The following is a 17,780-nucleotide window of genomic DNA, read 5'->3' as shown; positions in this document are numbered from 1 at the left end:
ATCATATTTTTGTTATTAGCACATACTGATCATTCTATATTGTTTGTGTGTTTGCAAGTTGAATTTCTAGATGTGGGTTTTAGATCACATTATCCAACCATTGGGGCATTGATCAAACAGTTAGATGCAGTATAGTTGAAACACATTGATTCACTTGGTCTATCTTATTTATGTGATATCCTCGATATTTGGGTGAATCATGACTTACTAACTACATTGGTGGAGCATTTCCATTCAGAGATGAAAATTTTCCACATGCATGTTGGAGATATGACCATCACACCTAAGGATATCTACATGATTTTATGGGTTCCATTTCATGGGCCTTAGATAGAGTATGATACATAGTCACGAATTGGTACATTGGCACTAATGGCCATACTCTAGGATGACATCATTATGGGTAGGACTATTGCATGGGAGGAGTTGATGTAGGTGTATGGTACTACACATAGATTGGTAGTGGAGCTAGGAACATTCCTTGTTTTCTACCTCATGCCTAACAGAGGCCAACATGGGCTTGAGTGTGGATAGGGTCACATCCTCCAACGGATGTTAGAGAAGCCAACAAATTTTGGGTGGGGTCAGTGCATGTTGGACCACATATTTCATGAGATCTCCTATAAAGAGGTGAAGAGCATGGTGGCAGGGGTTTATGTACTTTAGATATGGGCATGGGAGCATTTTCCCATCACCGAACTAATTTGTGAGGACACGAGATAGCCTTACAAGACCTAATTTTGTAGATATAGGGGAAAAATGACCTAAACCATGTTGGGTAAGACTGAGTAGTGGAGAACTTAGATGATCTTGTAGTAGTTATATGGTGGTCATGGTGAGAGACAGAGGCATGGGATGATGCCTGAGCATAGCTAGGGTATATATTCACTTCACGAGCACTGATTGGCTGATCATTCATGCAATCGAGAAATTTTCTTTGACATGAGTATGGAGGCATTATGGCCATCCATAGGATATCACACATGAGTATTATGTATATAATTTCTTCACCGAGGAGGTGAAGAGGACTAGTCAATGAGATTCAATTCTGGGATGTCTATGATAGATGTACAAGGGCTCACACTGACCCACTAGGATTACACGCAAGCTATAGTTGATGGAGGGATGAATCCCAAGTTTAGGGAGCATTTTGTGAGTCAATCCTTTCCTTGGTTCACAGACCTAGTTGGGATGGTAGTACTAGTACAGCTAGTTTAGGATCCTCATCACATACCATAGTAGGGAACTTGATAGAGGATGACATAGATCTTGATTCCACTTAAATAGATGAGGGTAGATCTTGGTGTTGGTGGGAGTGGTTCAGGATAGAGGAAGGAACATCAAGAGATGGGAACCTTGGGTTTCATCAGAGGTGATGTACACATACAAAGAGTGGAAGACCATCCTCCACAATAAGAAGAGCAGGGAGGAGGAAATGAAAAGGTGTAAGATCAGCCTACTCCTAAGCCATAGGGTAGAGACCTATTAGCGTATATGCAGTATGCATTGCAATGATCATAGGATAGGGTGAGGACATCATAGCAATAGATTGGAGAGCTATAGACTCAAGTTAAAGAATGTGATGCACATCTGGTAGAGTAGGATCAAGAGATCTAAGAGCTATAAGAGAAGCTAGAGCATTAGTAGGATAAGGCCTGGACACAAATAGTGAGAGATGCATACTATTATGTGGCTTATGTAGGTCACAAAGGCAATAGAGAAAATGTCCCATTTTTAGAGTATGCCAGAGCATCAGAGGGTGCATGACTACTAACTAGAGAAGATATGTCTCTTCCTCTTCCTCCACCTAGTGATGAAGGAGAAGGATGCAATTAGCCCACTCTCTTTTGTCTATTCTTTATCATGTATATGAGATGTATGAGCATTCTTTTGTAGCATTTTTAGATTGACAGTGCTTGAGTAGCACTCATTTTTGTTGTATCGATGTACATTTTAACTCCTTTGGAGATTTATACATATGAGAGTGCTTGTTTGGTATCATTGCATGTGTCAATTTTTTTTCTCATATGATGTTCATACATGAAATTTTTTCTTATATGATTTTGATTTATGAAAATGTGTATGAAGGATGCATACATAGCGTAGATGAGATGTATGTGATCATGCGAATATGATGAATGAGATATAAATATGTGATGTGTGTTTATGACATTATTTGATGATGTACAAATGAATGCTATAATAATACAAAATTAATATGTACTAACATCTCATGTAGGGTTTATAGTTGTTGCTCATGATAGGTGCTCCAACAAATTTGTAAAGATATGACCAAGGGATAAAACACTTGTGAAGTCAATATAAAATGTGATACATTGAAGAAATCATTGACCTCTCAAGTTGAAGAATAAAAGTAAATAAGTAACCAAGATCATTTCCTAATGCAATTTTAGTATGAAATGCAGTCCTATACTAGATGCAATCCCTAGGACTAGTTACTGAACCTGTAAGATAGTTTTCATCATAGGGCTTTGTATTTAGGCCACCAAATGTCATACAATCCTCAATAAGATTAAAATAATGAGAATATGAATATGAAATTCATCTTACTTTTTTAAGAATTAGATGTAAGCATTAAGGCACAAGAATCCTGAATGACCAGAACATCCATTCCTTTTAATGTAGCAAGTGAACATAAGCATCAAAGAAAAAATTCTAGGACAGCTAAAATGCTTCTTGTGTACAAGTACACCAAACATGTGAGAGATCCTTTTCATGCTAAGTAATCAGTAAGAATTATGTCTGTAATTACCCTTGCATTCATAACCTGAGATAGAAATGTGCTAAGTATACTCGCTATGACTCATTCATTCACTTCATAGGATGAGTATCAGTTTTGTACTATAGCATAGAGAATACACTTGATGGTCAAGGAGAAGAATCAAAATAAGTAAAGTGTCCATATAAAATGAGTTGATGTACACATAGTTATCAAGCACTAGATAGAGGCTCTTATAGTAGATACCCTTTTTATATGTATCCTTCAAATCATTGGAACTAAAAAATCAAGCAAAAAACAAAGAAAAGGTCATGTCCCCAGTCCGTGCATATCCAGTCAAATTAGACATCCTCGATTTTCTCAAAGGGGAATGACAAAGTGAAAGAAAAACACACAAATAAAATCTCAACATAGCTTAAAAAAATTTAGTCTCAGGGGATCAATGTTGAACATTAATGTTCATAATGTTCATAAGAAGTCTCTTCAATAGTGGGACAATAATAGGCATACTTAGTTAGGACAACTAGTGATTGGCGTTAGAGAGAAATCTTCTTCGAGAAGAAGCTCATTAGTAGACTAAGTGATAATAGATTGACAAAATTAGGACAATTGGTGACTGACACAAAAAAAGAGATCTTTGTCAAGAGGAATCTCATTAGTAGACTAAGAGATAGTAGATAGAGATAGTTAGGACAACTAGTGACTAACGCAAAAGAGATCTTCATCGAGAGGAATCTCATTAGTAGACTAAGTGATAATAAATATACATAGTTAGGATAACTAGTGACTGATGCTAAAGAGATCCTCTAAAAACCATAGGGTGTTTCCCTATAGACTATGACCAATTTCAATCCATGTAGGTTTCAAGCAAAAAATTGAATATAACTAAGAGAGTATGCATTAGAAAAAGCAACAACCTAAAGAAAGAATGTGAAATACTGCACACAAGAAAGTAACTATACAAGAGTTAGAAGGTGCACTACAAGATGTAGCATTTGAAATAAGAGGAGCTTGTTTACTAGGTTTTCACCTTCTTGGCATAGATCCTATTTTTGCTAACATGATGCCTATTTGCTAGGTTTTCATCAATGACACTTTTCTTTTTTCTTTTTTTTTGTTCTTTTCTCTTATTTCATTTTTTTTGTATTTTGTATTTTTTCAATTTTATTGTATTTTTTTATTTTTTTATTTTTTTTATTTATAATTTTTCCTTTTTTTTGTATTTTGTATTTTTTCAATTTTTTGTAAATTTTATTTTTTCAATTTTTTTGTATTTATAATTTTTTGATTTTTTTTTGTGTTTCAATTTTGTTTTAGGACATTTAGATATGTACAAAGAAATTCAAAAGCATATCAATTTAGAACCTTTTTAGATGAAAGGTTTTGATCGACTCCTTGAGCTATTATCCTGCAATAGTTGGGAGTTGATAAGCACCAGATCCAAACATTGTAGTGACTATGTATGGACCAAGCTAGTTAGGTTCAAACTTTCCCTTCTGTATTTGTTGTTATTGATTCTTAGGGTTTTCCCTTTGAATGAAGACATCCACTTGGAAGCCCCTTGGTTTTACTTTCTTATTGTATCTTTTGGACATCCTCTTTTGGTAAACTCATAAATGATCAAACACCACTTGCTGAAATTCTTCTAGTACTTTTAGCTCTTGTAATTGAGATATTCTATAGTCATCATTAGTAATGAGGCCTTTTAGAGAGATTCACAGAGTAGGAATCTCAACCTCAATAGGAAGCACACCATCCACTCCATATACCAAAGCAAAGGGTATTGTTCCCATTGGAGTCCTGACACTTGTTCTATAAATGCATAGAGCCAGATTGATTTGAAGGTGCCAGTCCCTTCTAGATTTGTTAACTATATGGTGTAGGATTTTAAGAATAGCCTTATTGGATGCTTCCACTTATCCATTACCCTAGGGGTAGTAGATGAAAGACTAATGTTGCATGATTTTGAACTTTGAACATAGCTCTTTGAGATTTTTGTTTTTGAATTATCCTTCATTGTGAGTAATGATGGAGGATGGTACAACATACCTACTATTGATGTAGTTGAGAATGAATAGAGCTATAGGTATTCCATTAGCCTTAGCAAGAGGGGCTACCTCTACCCATTTTGTGAAGTAATCTATAGCTATGATGATCAACTTGTGTCCATTGGAAAAATATGGATGAATCTACCCCACCAAATCAAAGGCCCTTTATTGGAATGGCCAAGTGTGATGAAACAAATTAGTTCCCTAGCCAGAGTGTGAATTAGATTTCCATTAAGTTGAAACTATTTGCAAAACTTGGCATATTTGATTGTCTCTTTCTCTATTTCCAACCAATATTAACCAACTAATAATTTTGTGAGCCAATGTCAAGCCACTTGACTATGATCCACAAATGCCTTTGTGTGCCTTAATTAATGCACATTTTGCCTCTTTGAGTTCTAGACACCTAAGCAGTGTATCATTGAGACCTCTCCTAAACAAGTCATTAGCAATGATGACTTATCGTGAATCATTTTGGATAAGGTGGCATTTCTCATTCTGAGTTAGAGTATCTAGAAAAATTTGGTCATGTAAGTAAGAGTAGATGTGATGGTAGAGAGATGAATCACATCCTATGACAGAAAAAATCATTCAAGACTTAGAGGAATCATAGACGGGGTAGGATGATGTCTCCACCAAGAACTCATGTCAAAAGTCATTTTCTGACATTTGTAACATAGAAGCTAGAGTAGTCATTTCATTGGTTACCTTGTTATCTACTTAAGGAATCTACTGGAAACTAACCTGTGCAAAGTACTTTTTTAGGTTCTCAACCATTCTCTTGTAAGGTGTCATTTTAAAAATCTTTTGTCTAATAGATATCATTAACCTAGTTGATTAACAATTGAGTCATCAAAGATATTCAGTTTGTCTACCCTCCATTCAATAATAACTTTCATCCAATTGATCAAGGCTTCATATTAATCAATATTGTTTGTACAAAAAAAAAAAAATCTTGTAAACCTTAGGAAGAGAATATTTCTTTAGTTTTATGAATAAAAGTCTAGCACCAAATCCTTACTATGTGAAGGAGATGTCAAAGAACATAATCCATGTTTGATGTGTCAATAGTAGTGTAGATTCATTAGGAAATTCAACATTCAATGATTGATAACTTTGCAATGGTGTCTCTACTAGTTGGTTGATGATCGCTTGTCCTTTAATAACTTTCCATTCTATATATTCAATGTCAAATTCACTCAAGATCATAACCCATTTAGCCAACCTTTCTGTCAAAGAAACTTTGTTGAGTAAGTACTTTAATGGGTCAATCTTTATAATTAGTCTTGTAGTATGAGCGAGCATGTAAAGTCTCAACTTCTAGGAAATAGAAAAAAACTATCAAGCATGCTTTCAAGATAATGTTGTAATTCATCTCATATGAGATTAATGTATGATTGAGGTAGTCAATAGCCCATTCCTTTTTTTTTTTGTCTTCTTGAGCCAGTAAGATACCTAGAGATGAGTTCATTGCAGAGATGTACAAGATGAGTGACTTACCATAAATTAGAGGCACCAATATTGGTGGATTAGAAAGATAATGCTTGATCTATCCTAAGCTTTGATCACAATCTCTATTTCAGTTGTATTTCACACCCTTATGCAAAGTTTTAATGAAAGGTTGTGATTTATCTGCTACCTATAATATGAATCGGTGAATAGATTGAAGTCTTCCTTGTAGCCTTCTTATTTGACTAATGTTACAAGGTGGAGGCATCTCCATTATAGCTTGAACCTTTTCTAGAGCCACCTTGATTTCCGTTGCATACACAATGTACCCAAGTAGTTTCCTTGATGTGACACCAAAAGGAAAATTTCTTAGGATTTAATCTGAGACTAAATTTCTCCATGTGATCTAGATTAGGTCCAAAATCTTTAAGAAATTTAATAGATGTTGAAGATTTAATCTAAGACTAAATTTCTCCATGCAATCTCCCTGTTGCACTAGCATTCTTTAGACCAAATGACATTACATTCCAGCAAAAAGTACCCCACACACAAGTGAAATCAATCTTCTCTTGATCTTCAATCACAAATTTTTTTTTTAATAGCTATAAAAACCATCCATTAAAGAGTAAATTTCATATCCAACAGTCATGTACACTATCATATCAATGTTAGGTAGTGGAAAAGCATCCCTATGACATGTTTTGTTGAGATCTCAGAAATCAATGCAAACTCTAATAGATTTTCCATATTTTGAGACTGGAACTATATTTGATATCCATTTAGCATAATCAATGATGCATATTAAACCATCTTTCATGAGTTTTTCCAATTTAACTTTAACAAGAAGCGCCACATGAGGGTGCACCTTTATGAGTTTTCGTTTAACAAGTTTCACCCCTAGTGCAATAGATAAATGATGCATGATAAGATTAGGATCTAGACCTGGCATATTTGAGTATGTCCATGTAAAGTTGATCTTCTTTTCCACGAAAAAAGCAACAAATTCTTCTTTTTCTTCAGTAGATAATGATTGTGTAAGATGTATAATATGAGGATGTTCATTAGTTCCTAGATTGATTGGTTGCATTGGTTCTATCAATGTTGATGATCACTTTTGAAAGTGACTCAAAAATGCATCGAATATCTCATCCTTAGGTGCCCTGGAGAGGTTTTTGCCTTTATATACATCTTTTTTTTTTAACTTTTGGTTTTGATACTACCATAATATGGTTTCACCATCAAAATGCCTATTCTTTTTTCTTTTGATTGTATGACTAAGATATTTGATGTCAGCTTTTGTCATATTGACACTGTGTTCACTTGTGGAAGACGTTACTAGTTCACATCATAGAGATAGCAAGAGAGAGCATAATCTCTCTGGAATGTGGGGACTTCATTAGATGTAGTATTTGAGTTCAAGTCTATTAGCTTGGGATAAGTGAGTGAAAGAGAAGTGGTTGGTTAATTGCATTTGCAATATACTCATCAAATGCATGGACAAGTAATCTGAGACCTAGAGCAATTTCATCCAAGGTATGTTCAAATTCCTTTGAGTTCTAATGACATATGTCAAAGACATGTTGACATTAGTAAGGTGAGACTCATGAGGCCAAACCCAAGACTACTTTCCTATTTTGAGTTGATTTTCATATTTGCGAACATTGTCAACATCCTTATTAGAAGTTTCATCTGAGAGGGAATCAAATTCATAGTCTCGAGAATCAGTGCTACATGGAGTCAGGTTGTAGAATTCCCCAACAGTTATGGGTTCCTATTCTTTGTAATGTCCCATTTTGAATATCCTTCAAATTGCTCTTAGTTTAAATTTAAGCTCTTATGAATGACTTCAAATATTTTCTCTATACTTAGAAATGTATATAATTTGTATTTATTTTCAAAGATCTCCAAAGTCTTGAATTGTATATATACATATGATAATAATTTTGTATATAAGATAAAATATTTTAGGAATCTATCCTAATCAAATTGTACCCCTTTCTTACTTATAGTTTTATTAATTATCAATTCCTTCTATGGACCCCCTTATTATTTTGATCCTTTTATCATTAATTTCAATACTTCATTTGCATTGTTCCTCTAAAAGGCAAGGTTATGGTGTTTGGCAGTTTCAGTTTTGCAATGTTTATAAGATCTCCTTGAATTTCTCTCAGCCTTGGTAAATGTAACAACTTCCATTCCATAAGCCCAATGCCTTCTTTTTTATTTCCTAATGGCATTCAGTTCTATGCCTTTTATTCGATGTTGATCCTGACGCTTTGGTTGCTACACATTTTTTGGTGCACGAGCTCTTTCATCCTTACCTATGTTTGATTATATCTTTGTTCCTTTTTATTAATGTTGACGTGGAATGTGATTCGAATATCCATACTTTCCTCCTCCCTCTACGTGATTCGGTGTATGTTATGCCCTCCACATCCTTCGATAACTCTATTTTTATGCATGTTTCTTGGAGTGGTGGGCAATAGTCATGTCCCTTAAGTAATAATTAATCAATTCGTTGTAGTTATGTTATAATATATTTTTTAATATATTATCTCATATATTGCTATTATTATTATATGATATTTAAATATATTAGACTATTTACTTTTATATTTATATATCCATATTGTATTATCATTTTATATTAATTATTGTACCATATTTATTAATAGATATAATATTATATTGATTAATATATTTATTATTTAAATTTATTAATCAATTTATTATCATTAGTAATTAATAGTATTTATATTCAAATGTAATAATATTTAAATATATTATCATCTTATTGGTTTATAATGTAATTATAACATTTATTTATTCTTATATCTTGATATTATTATTTATTTATTATTAAATTATATGTCAAAATAAGGATATCACAGTCCTCCCCTCTCGAATTTGCTTGTCCTCTAGTAAAATCATTCATACACAAGCTTCTTCCTAGACACAAAATATATTTTTATACAAAAGGTCTAGAAAATTTTAAATATATACATCTTTAATGAGTGAAAACACAAAGCAGACATGAAGTAGTCACATGAATGCATGAAAACACGAAGCATACATGATGCAGACACATCATATGTTTTATTATTATTTCTTTATAATTTGTTTCTCACAATGAGGTTAAGGAAATGATTTACAAAATATACTTCCTTAGTGTGTTTAATTGATCATGAATCCTACAAGAACAAGTAATCGTTAGCATGCACATGTATATAATATCTCTGAAGAAAAGATGATTCATGATAAATTAGTTCTAAAACAATATCCTACCAAGTCCAAGAGTGAAACTTTGGCCCTCTTGGCCTCAATGGAAGCCATCAGTCATCCAATGAGGTGGTCTACTTAGTAGATTCTTAATTGAATTAAGTTGACATGATGTCAAATTTTTCTTGACCAATCTAAGCCCAAGAGAGAAACTTTGGCCCCCTTGGCCTCGATGGAAATATTCTATCATTTTGTCAAGGTGATCTACTTAGATGTTCATATTTAACATTTTTCCCAATCTAAACCCAAGAGCGAAACTTTGGCCTTCTTGGCCCTGACGGCAACACTTTGACATCCATCAAGGTGATTTACTTAGATAAAAATTCTTTTCATTCTTAGCTATCCTACCTAAGCCCAAGAGTGAAACTTTGGCTCTCTCAGCCTTGAAAAGGAAACACTTGACATCCACCAAGGTGGTCTACTTGGGAGGTAGTTTGATTAATTAATTATTATAATCCTTTTTATTACACATACATACATACATACATACATACATACATACATATATATAATCACCACTAAAATTGCAACTCATCTAGTTCTTGTCCATCCTTCGCATCTTCATTACTCTCTTGATTGTATTTAGGTCTCTTGTTCATCTTTCCTTTCACTCCCCCATCAAGTGTGGCATCCATTTTTTGAACTTGGCATCTCTTTCCACATATGTGTCCTAGTTCCCAATTCTCTTTGCAATGAAAGCATACATTTTTCCTTTTTATTTCATCACAATAGCTTTTGAGCTCTCTTCTGCATTTATGGCTGCATTCCCATGGTTCCTTGCAATGGTAACATAACTCATTTTTCTAGAATTCCTTGGAGTGGTTTCTTTCTTTTTCACAATGCCTAGAATGTGTACTTGGTGCATGGTTCTTGGACCTATCCTTTGCTAGTTGTGTGTCAAATTTTAATGCCTTTTGGATTGCATCTTCTAAATTTTTTGGTTCATGTGCTCCCATTGCGCTCTTGATTGATTCCTTCAACCCATCTATAAATAAATAGGTGAGTTTCTTTTGTGATATTTTAGGTACCATGGCTGATAACTTTTCAAATTCCATAGAAAATTCCATCATTGAACCTTCTTGTCTAAGTTGGGTTAATCTTTTGAAGTACCACTCTACGTCTATTCAATCAAATCACTTTATGAGTTTTTGGGTGAATTCATCATAACTCTTAATTTGTTTATGTCCTTGGTTGTTAAGGCCATGTTGCCAACAATCTTGTGCTACTCCTTTTAAATGAAGCACAGCAAATTGGATAGCACCTTTTTCTATCATAGGATTCAAGGAAAGATATGTATCCAACATTTGTACCCATGAATGTGTTATAGTTTTTTCTAATCCATCAAATTTTGGAAGACTCACTTTATTTATCTCTTCTCTTAGTCCCTCCTCTTGGTGTATCTGTCTATTTCTATTCGACAGTGACTTCATCTAGGCATCACAATAATCTATAAAGGGTATCTCCCTCCTAAGTTCAGCATCAATTTTAGAGTATTCATTTATAATGTTGTTTATATATATTATTTACTTCATTTACCCCATCCTCATCTTCTTGTTCTTCTCCAGGTAGGAAGGGGGGTCTTATGGGTCTATGCTTTGATTCTAGTGTATGCAATTGATTATCATCTTTAGATTGGTGAGAGTTTGTATCTCTCCCATTTTTGTTTATATTACAAAGGGCTTCTAAGAGGAGTCAATTCATTTCACTTTGCTCGATTATAGCTCGAGTATTTCTTGTAGTTTGTTCCATGAGTGCTTGAGTAGTTTAGTTCATCTGTTCCATGAAAGCTTTTAATTCATTACTTATTTGATTGTTCATTTTGGTGGATTGTTTCCTTCCTTCCCTTTCTAATGCTCTCTAATCCCTCTGGTGTTTTTGCACTAACTATTTTTTATAGGTTGGCAAGAAAGATGCTTTGATACCACTTGTAATGTCCTATTTTGAATATCCTTCAAATTGCTCTTAGTTTCAATTAAAGCTCTTATGAATGACTTCAAATATTTTCTTTATACTTGGAAATGTATATAATTTGTATTTATTTTCAAAGATCTCCAATGTCTTGAACTGTATATATATACATATGATAATAATTTTGTATATAAGATAAAACATTTTAGGAATCTATCCTAATTAACTTGCACCCCTTTCTTACTTATAGTTTTATTAATTATCAATTTCTTCTATGGAACCCCTTATTATTTTGATCCTTTTATCATTAATTTCAATACTTTATTTGTGTTGTTCCTCTAAAAGGTGACGTTATGGTGTTTGGTGGTTTTGGTTTTGCAATGTTTATAAGGTCTCCTTAAATATGTCTTGGCCTTTGTAAATGTAATAGCTTCTATTCCATAAACCTAATACCTTCTTCCTTTTTATTTCCTAATGTCATTCGGTTCCACTCCTTTTATTCGATGTTGATCCTGACACTTTGGTTGCTCCATGTTTTTCATTGCACGAGCTCTTTCATCCTTCCCTATGTTTGATTATATATTTGTTCCTTTTTATTAATGCTGATGTGGAATGTGATTCAAATATTTGCACTTTCCTTAGTTTGCCTCCCTCTACGTGATTTGGTGTATGTTTTTCCCTCCACATCCTTTGATAGCTCTATTTTTATTCATGTTGGTTGGAGTGGTGGCCAATAGTCATGTCCCTTAGGTACTAATTAATCAATTCATTATAATTATGTTATAATATATTTTATAATATATTATGTCATACATTGCTATTATTATTATATGATATTTAAATATATTAGACTATTTACTTTTATATTCATATATCCATATTGTATTATCATTTTATATTAATTGCTGTACCATATTTATTAATAGATATAATATTATATTGATTAATATATTTATTATTCAAATTTATTAATCAATTTATTATCATTAGTTATTAATAGTATTTATATTCAAATGTGATAATATTTAAATATATTATCATCTTATTGGTTTATAATGTAATTATAAAATTTATTTATTCTTATGTCTTGATATTATTATTTATTTATCATTAAATTATATGTCAAAATAGGGATATCACATTCTCCACTTTCATTATCATCTTTATTTTGACATTGTTCAACAATAATAGCATGACTAGACTTACCCTATTCCTTTTGAGTTAGGGGAGTATTAGTAGTATTCTCAGAAGAATCATTGTTAGCTTTAGCTGTACTTACATGTGGTACAAAGTCATCATGCTCTACAAAATATGTAGAAAGATCCAACAAAATAGGATAAGGAAATGTATCCTTAGCATCAGAACTTTCCACTTGGTTGTCAGACTCAGTTTGTGACTCATGTTCTAAGGAACTATCAAATTCTAGTACAAATTTGTTGATCCCTAGATGAAAGAGAATTTTCTTGAAGCCTAGGCCTATTGTGTCATGGGGCCATCTAGATGTTGCTTTGATTGGATCTATCAGTCATTTATTTTTATGTCCTATAGGACCATTTCCTGTGCAACCAAGTTGTTTTATCAGTTTAAGGCCTAGTCCATACTTTTCAAGAGTTATCTTATGAGACTGGTCTACGAGATCAGCTAGGACTTCTTCTTTGCATAACCAAGAAACAATGGCTCTATTTTCATCTTCATATTCTAGAGGTATACTGGCCTTTACAAAGGAAACATTGAATATAGTCTTAGGTGATACCACAAAAGGTCTCTTCATTTTAGATGGTCTCGCATAATGATGAGGAGATTTAAGAAGAGATGTCAAAGACAAAACCGGTTCAATGTGATATTCACTCATTCTAGTTTCTATTAGCTTAAGAGTCTTCTTCATTTATTTGAGCTTGTTGACATGATTTTCTATAGACTCTCCATTAGTAGGAAAAAAAATGTCAGCAGACTTGAAGATGTTACATGTGTAATTGGTATTGGTAGGCATATTAAATTCTAATCCTTGGAACATAAATTTCATGCATTGCTGGTAGGTTGAAGGTACTGATTGAATTTAATGAATCCAAGCTCTTCCTAACAATATGTTGTATGCTAAAGGAATATCAAGGATCCAACAAATAACATCTTGTTCTATAGGACCAACTCGAAGAGACAACACAACAAGACCTAGGGATTTTCGTTCTACTTCATCATATGTTTTGATGGTGATTTTGTAGTGGGGATCAATAGATTCTTTATCATAACCCAATTTTTTAAGAAAACTATTAGAACAAATATTAAGACCAGCTCCATTGTCTATAAGCACACAATAAACACGTTTATGATGGATCATGTCTTCAATATGAAATGGTTGATTGTGAGGATGACTCAAAGAATTATCATCCTCTTCAGAAAAGGATAAATAGTGAGGTAAGGTCAAGTGACCAACCATGGATTAAAACTTATCAAGATCAAGGATTGAAACCTATCAAGATCAAGATCTTGAGGTACACTTGCCTCATTGAGGGATTTGTCAAGAATCTTCCTATGAGAAGGCAACATTTTAAGTAGTTCAAAGATAGTTATTTGAGCATTTGTTCATTGCAATTTTTTAAGGATGCTATAATTTTCAGCTATGGAGGATGTTACAATTTTTTTTGTTCTTGCTAGATGGACAAACAACAAGCTTGTCTTTATGTTGATAAAATTTAGGAGTAGAAGGTGCAGGGCCTTTGAGTGCTAGATTGGCACATAATTGTGATTGTCCTTGATAAGATGTAAGAGATGTGGCACCTCTTAGAATAAACAGAGTCTTAGGTTCTTAATGTCATTTTTTCCTTTAACTGTGATTACATCACATTATTTGGAGTGTAAAGGTTCAACCATGTTGATTATGTTATCATCATTTGTATATGTATAGTTGACCTTGTTATTTTTATGTTTAGAACTTTCTCCCTTGTCATAAGGAGGAAATGGTTCCTTAAAAGATTTATGATTTGAATTCTTGTTATGTGCCACTTCAACTATTTCACCATCATCAATGAGGTCTTCAACTTTATGTCTCAGATTAATACAATTGTTTTTTTTATGACCCTTTTTTTGATGGTATTCACAATATGTGTTCTCGTTCCACCATGTAGGTTGTGGTTGAGAAGAATTATCAAGTGGAGTAATAATCTAATTTTGAAGTAGTCTTGTAGACCACTTCAAGAGATTTACCTAGAGTTGTGCATTCATGTTTGGATTGAGAAACCCAAGACAAGTTCTTAGCTTTGTTTCCATATGTCTTGTTGTTTGTAGTAGCTTCTTCATTGGTTTTAGATGCATGCATGTTATTTGTGAGATTAAAAGCTGCCTTAGGAGGTTTGGGAGTGATATTTTCCACCACTCCATCATGTACTACCTCTTGGTTTTTATTAACATACTTAGACTTGTCTTTGCTAGAAGTAGACCCTTTTTTTATTTCTTTTTGAAGGGTTAATTCACCTTTCTTTACCATGATCTCCTCTATGTGGATACCTTGTGTAATAATGTATTTGAAGGTATGTGGACCTTGAAGCTATATTTTTTATCCAAAATCTAGTAAGAGGTTATCCATAAAGATATCAAGTTTTTTAGTCTCAGGTATCTTACGTGAATATTTTGTGTACAATTGTCTCTATCTTTGGAGAAATGATAGGAAGGGTTCTCCAATTCTCTGTCTAAGGTTACAAAGATCTCTTATGTTGATTAGATATTGGATGTTGTGTGTTGTATGAACATACTACCAATCTCATCCAAAGTCTTAATTCCAGTAGGTAATCGTGAAAACCACTCCACAGCTTGGCCACCCAGACTTCGTGGGAACAAGCACATGAGATATCTTTGTGTATGAAATCCATGGACAAAGAACCAAACTCCCTTAAGTGATCTTGGGGATTAGATGTTCCAAGGTAATTTTCATATTTTGGTATCTCAACTCCTCTTGGAAAATGATCAAGCATGTACAAATCCTTGTCAAAAGGAAATCAACTGATAACATCTAGTGTGTATTTTTTAGTCAGTTTATCTTTGTGTTTCAATATTTGAGCCAATTGCTATTGCATGGCTTGGAGTTTCTTTTGTAACTTGGATGCTTTAGATTCCTCTTCTTGTATGAAAATTGTTTCAACATTATATTTTTGAGGTAGTTTTATTCCTTTTTGAGTGAGTTTGAGGAAATATTTATCTTTCTCATCATTGAGCAAGGTTTCAATCATTTTCTAGAAGTTTTTTAACTTTATGATATTTCTCTATGCCTTCTAGGGGTATTTATTTAGTATCCCCATAATCATTTGTGTATGTGTAAGGATCCTTGAACCTTTTAGTTCTTTGGAATTCCTCTCTATTTGTTGTCCTATTGTTCTTGCCCATTTCTTGATTTTGATCTATCATTCTAGGGGTGTAGAAGCTTTTAAGATTTTTAGGATGTATAGGTGTTTCAAATAGAAGTTTAGCTCTTTTGTTTAAAGATATAGGTGTCTTGCCAATGTATGGGTGTTCTTAAAACAACATATTTCTAACTTGTAAGTTTATGGAAAAGATTCTTCAAGCGCTAGGTGAACCAATAGGTGAAGGAAACTATGAGGATCCATTATTGTACTTAGACTATATGTATAACTAGGAATGACCTCTACCATGGTTCCTACCTCTATCTCTATTGATCTTAGATCGGTTTTGACAAGTGAGTGTCAACACACTTAAGCCATTTACTTAGTTCATGCCAAACTAGTAATACATGCCAAGCACAATACATAACTATTAAACCATGCTGAGTTGCAATAAGTGTTGAGTCACTCATGTGCCGAGTCACTCAAGTGTCAAGCAGATAGACCATGCCAAGTGATTCAAGAGCTCAGTAAATAGTGGATGTCGAGTAATACATATTACAAGTCATAGTATAAGAGACTTCATATGCCAAGTGACACAGTTTTGACATATTTGTTTGTAATGGCACAAACAACTATGTAAACCATTTTTGAGCTGACGTAAAGATAGATTTTGATATTTTGGAGATAAGGGTGAATCTATATTTGCATTCCCCATGCAATTACATGCGACCAATCAGAAAGTGAGAAGGATTAAGTAGAAAAATGGATGAGTTCTAGTTGTAGATTCATACCTAACCCTAAGCCACCAAAGTCTTCTTAAGGAGGACGAAGCCCTAAATTCATTATGAAAAAGGTGAGCAAATGTGGAATGAATTGAAGAAGTGAACAACATAGTTTGCATGTAGAGCAATCAAGGTGACTTCAAAGAAAGAGTGAATTGCATAATCAGTTAGAGAAAAACAAAGGATAGAGAAGAAGATATGACATTTAGACATCTGATCGAGAAGGATCAATTAGACATTGTTTAGAGGTGATCTGTTATTAGGCAAGCAAGTGCCAATCACAAGATCTATGTTGAGACATTTTAATAGGTGATTTCAGTTAAATCTCTTAAGCAGAGTAGTCCTAACAGGCTGTATGAAATCCTTTAATAGGGTGCTTACTTAATTGTAAGTTAAAGTCCTCTAACAAGGTGAGACCTAACAATCTTTGTAAGCCTTTGACAAGGAAGACCTTTCATATGGTAGATCATGTTTCATGGAAAATCATTGTAACCTTCATTGGATACACTTTATTGTTGCAGCAGTGAAGATTTTTGGGTATCATCCCCACCTCAGTTTTACCTTCTCACTTGGAGGGTTTATGGGTAACCATTTCGGGTGTTATGTGCGTGAATGCTTATATGGTTATATATTTTAGATGCATATGCTTTACATGTTATTTCAGCTTCCTTGTTAATACATGTGATGAATTAGTGGTGAAAGTTTTATGGGACCAAGTTTGAACTATTGATTCACCCCACCCCCCCCAACCAGAAGTTCACCTTTCCTATTGTAATTCCAACAATTGGTATCAAAGCTAAGTTCTCAAAAGAGGAAGCTTTGCAGCTTTGAGGAAAAGATCTTGAAATGGAAGTCTACAAATTGAGAAAGATTATTGAGAATCAAGGAATTGAAATACAACTCATTCTACATCAATTAGATGAAGCAAGAGAGGAATTAAAGAAGTTAATGAAGAGAAGGAAATAAATTCTTGTTGTAGAGATTGACACAAAATACAGAGAAATCAATACTAACAAGCTATTTGCCAATGGTGACTCTAATGAATTTGATGCAACGATTGCAAACCTAATGGAAAAGAACAGAGTACAAGCTGAGGAAATCAAAAATCTCAAGCTAGAGCAAGAATATCAAGCCATGATGCTATGTGAGGTGATTGAACAAAAGAAGAAAGCTATGGAAGACAAGGCCATGATTAAAGAAGACAAAAAAAATCTGGCCAACAGACTAGAAGAGAAGTTAACAT

Source organism: Cupressus sempervirens, chromosome 11 (genome assembly GCF_028749045.1).
Source record: "Cupressus sempervirens isolate cs-2001-9-10 chromosome 11, ASM2874904v1, whole genome shotgun sequence".
Lineage (NCBI taxonomy): Eukaryota > Viridiplantae > Streptophyta > Pinopsida > Cupressales > Cupressaceae > Cupressus > Cupressus sempervirens.
This window is presented reverse-complemented; position numbering follows the sequence as displayed.